Source organism: Arachis hypogaea, chromosome 20 (genome assembly GCF_003086295.3).
Source record: "Arachis hypogaea cultivar Tifrunner chromosome 20, arahy.Tifrunner.gnm2.J5K5, whole genome shotgun sequence".
Lineage (NCBI taxonomy): Eukaryota > Viridiplantae > Streptophyta > Magnoliopsida > Fabales > Fabaceae > Arachis > Arachis hypogaea.
The window spans coordinates 26,198,803-26,202,883 of record NC_092055.1 but is presented as its reverse complement, the minus strand read 5'-3'; the positions used below and the strand labels follow the sequence as shown (position 1 = coordinate 26,202,883).

The following is a 4,081-nucleotide window of genomic DNA, read 5'->3' as shown; positions in this document are numbered from 1 at the left end:
TTAACTTTTTGTTTGATTCCTATCTTTTTCAATACTAACTAACTAACTCTCTCTAATTTTCGAAATTACTTCCCCTTTTCAAAAATCTTTTAATTAACTAATTGTTTTTAATTTTAATTTAATTTAATTTCAATTTTAATTTTAGAATTTTAAATTTAATTTTAAAATATTTTTATTTTATTTTGTTTACTTTTCGAATTATTCTTCTCCCTCACCTCTTCTATTTATTTATTTAATTTCTAACACCCTCTTCATCTAAGTATTCGAACCTACTCCTCATCCTTGTGTTTGGATTCTCCTTCTTATATTCTTCTCTTCTTATACTTGCATAAGGAATCTCTATACTGTGACATAGAGGATTCCATATTTTCTTTCTGTTTTCTTCTTTTTCATATGAGCAGGAACAAGGATAAGAACTTCTTGTTGAAGCTGATCCTGAACCTGAAAAACTCTAAAGAGGAAGCTAAGGAAGCTAAAGCATAACTCTCTGGAGAAAATCTTACTGAAATTTCGAAAAAGAAGGAGATATGCCAAAAATAACAACAATGCAAGGAAGATGCTTAGTAATTTACTGCACCCAATTCCAATTTACATGGAAGAAGCATCTCAATCCTGCCATTGGAGCAAACAACTTGACTTAAACCTCAATTATTTCTCTGATGCAACAGAACTGCAAGTTTCATGACTTCCATCAGAAGATCCTTTTCAGTTCTTAACTGAATTCTTGCAGATCGTGATACTGTTAAGACCAATGGGGTTGATCCCAGGTCTACAGGCTTATGCTTTTCCCGTTTGCTGTAAGAGACAGAGCTAGAGTATGGTTGGACTCTCAACCTAAAGATAGCCTGAACTCTTGGGATAAGCTGGTCAAGGCTTCTTAGCCAAGTTCTTTCCTCCTCAAAGCTAGTAAGCTTAGAGTGATGTCCAAACCTTCAAACAGAAGGAAGGTGAATCCCTCTATGAAGCTTAGGAGAGATACAAGGAACTGACCAAAAAGTGTCCTTCTAACATGCTTTCAGAATGGACCATCCTGGATATATTCTATGATGTCTGTCTGAGCTATCAAGATGTCACTGGACCATTCTGCAGGTGGATCTATTCACCTAAAGAAAACGCCTGCAGAAGCTCAAGAACTCATTGACATGGTTACCAATAACCAGTTCATGTACACTTTTGAAAGGAATCCTGTGAATAATGTGACACCTATGAGGAAGGGAGTTCTTGAAATTGATACTCTGAATGCCATATTGGCTCAGAACAAAATATTGACTCAGCAAGTCAATATGATCTCTCAGAGTCTGAATGGATTGAAGGAATCATCCAACAGTACTAAAGAGGCATCTTCTGAAGAAGAAGCTTATGATCCTGAGAACCCTGCAATAGCAGAGGTGAATTACATGGGTGAACCCTACGGAAACCCCTATAATTCCTCATAGAGAAATCATCCAAATTTCTCATGGAAGGATCAACAAAAGCCTCAACAAGGCTTTAACAATGGTGGAAGAAACAGGTTTAGCAATAGCAAGCCTTTTCTGTCATCCACTCAGCAAAAGACAGAGAATCCTGAGCAGGATCCATCTAACTTAGCAAATATAGTCTCTGATCTATATAAGGCCACTTTAAGTTCATGAATTAAACAAGGTCCTCCATTATAAATCTGGAGGCACAAGTGGGTCAACTGAGTAAAAGGGTCACTGAAACTCCTCCTAGTACTCTCCCAAGCAATACAGAAGAAAATCCAAAGAGAGAGTGCAAAGCCATTGATTTAATCACCATGGCCGAACCTACAAGGGAGGGAGAGGATGTGAATCCCAGTGAGGAAGACCTCCTGGGACGTCCAGTGATCAATAAGGAGTTTCCCTCTGAGGAACCAAAGGAATCTGAGGCTCATCTAGAGACCATAGAGATTCTATTGAACCTTCTTATGCTATTCATGAGCTCTGATGAGTATTCTTCTTCTGAAGAGAATGAAGATGTCATTGAAGAGCAAGTTGCCAAGTACCTTGGTGCAATCATGAAGCTGAATGCCAAATTATTTGGTAATGAGACTTGGGAAGATGAACCTCCCTTGCTCACCAATGAACTGAGTGATCTGGATCAACTGACATTGCCTCAGAAGAAACATGATCCTGGAAAGTTCTTAATACATTGTACCATAGGCACCATGACCTTTGAGAAGGCTCTGTGTGACCTTGGGTCAGGGATAAACCTCATGCCACTCTCTGTAATGGAGAAACTGGGAATCTTTGAGGTGCAAGCTGCTAGAATCTCATTAGAGATGGCAGACAACTCAAGAAAACAGGCTTATGGACTAGTAGAGGATGTGTTAGTAAAGGTTGAAGGCCTTTACATCCCTGCTAATTTTATAATCCTAGACACTGGGAAGGATGAGGATGAATCCATCATCCTTGGAAGACCCTTCCTAGCCACAGCAAGAGCTGTGATTGATGTGGACAGAGGAGAATTGATCCTTCAACTGAATGAGGACAACCTTGTGTTTAAAACTCAGGGAACTCCTTCTGTAACCATGGAGAGGAAGCATGAAAAGCTTCTCTCACTGCAGAGTCAATCAAAGCCCCCACAGTCAAACTTTAAGTTTGGTGTTGGGAGGCCACAACCAAACTCTAAGTTTGGTGTTGAACTCCCATATCCAAACTCTAAGTTTGGTGTTGGGAAGTCCCAACAATGCTCTGAACATCGGTGAGGCTCCATGAGAGCTCACTGTCAAGCTATTGACATTAAAGAAGCACTTGTTGGGAGGCAACCCAATGTTATTTAATCAATTTTATTTTATTTTATTTTCTCTTTATTATTTCGTGTTTTATTAGGTTGATGATCATGTGGAGTCACAAAAACTACTGAAAAATCAAAAACAGAATGAAAAACAGCATTGAAAATAGCACACCCTAGAGGAAGAGCTTACTGGCGTTTAAACGCAGTAAGTAGCATCTGGCTGGCGTTAATGCCAGAACAGAGCATGAAACTGGCGTTAAACGCCAGAAATGAGCAGCGGTCTGGTGTTTAAATGCCAGGATTGCACCCAGAGGAAAGCTGGCGTTAAACGCCAGAAACAAGCTCCATTTGGGCATTTAACGCCAGAAACAAGCATGGAAGTGGCGTTAAACGCCAGAATTGCACAATAAGGGCGTTTTTCACGCCTAATTGAGGCAGGGATATTAAGTCCTTGGCCCCACTTGATCTGTGGGCCCCACAGGATCCCCACCTAACCCTATTCTCTCCTCTTCACACCTTTTCATAACTCTCTTCCCCAAATGCCCTTCACAATCACTTCAATCACTCTTTCCCATCACCCCCTCACCACTCACATCCATCTTCTCTTCCCCAAAAATCCCACCTACCTTCAAATTCAAAATATTTTCCCTCCCAAACCCAACCCTAATGGCCGAAACTTAACCCTCTCCCCTCCTATATAAACCCCTCATTCCTTCTTCATTTTCACACAACACAATCCTAACTTCTCACCTTGGCCGAAAATACCTCACCATCCATCTCCTCCATTTTTTTCTTCTTCTACTTCTTTCTTTCTTCTTTTGCTCGGGGACGAGCAAACATTTTAAGTTTGGTGTGGTAAAAGCATTGCTTTTTGTTTTTCCATAACCATTAATGGCACCTAAGGCCAGAGAAACCTCTAGAAAGAGGAAAGGGAAGGCAATTACTTCCACCTCTGAGTCATGAGAGATGGAGAGATTCATCTCAAAGGTCCATCAAGACCACTTCTATGAAGTTGTGGCTAAGAAGAAAGTGATCCCTGAGGTTCCTTTCAAGCTCAAAAGGAATGAGTATCCGGAGATCCGACATGAGATTCAAAGAAGAGGTTGGGAAGTTCTCACCAACCCCATTCAACAAGTCGGGATCCTAATGGTTCAAGAGTTCTATGCAAACGCTTGGATCACAAGGAACCATTATCATAGTGTGAACCCAAATCCAAAGCATTGGCTTACTATGGTTCGGGGGAAATACTTAGATTTCAGTCTGGAAAATATAACGCTGGCGTTCAACTTGCAAATGATGGAAGAAAACGCACGCCCCTACACAAGAAGGGTCAACTTTGATCAAAGGT

The 4,081-nt window shown here is 40.5% G+C and overlaps 1 non-coding gene across 1 annotated transcript; it reads right to left on the bottom strand.

Moving 5' to 3' along the window:
• Nucleotides 1-908: 908 nt before the first annotated feature.
• On the bottom strand, nucleotides 909-1,015 carry LOC112786953 (small nucleolar RNA R71). Its single transcript, XR_003194394.1, has one exon. It is a non-coding gene; the product is annotated as a small nucleolar RNA R71 (small nucleolar RNA).
• Nucleotides 1,016-4,081: the final 3,066 nt, after the last annotated feature.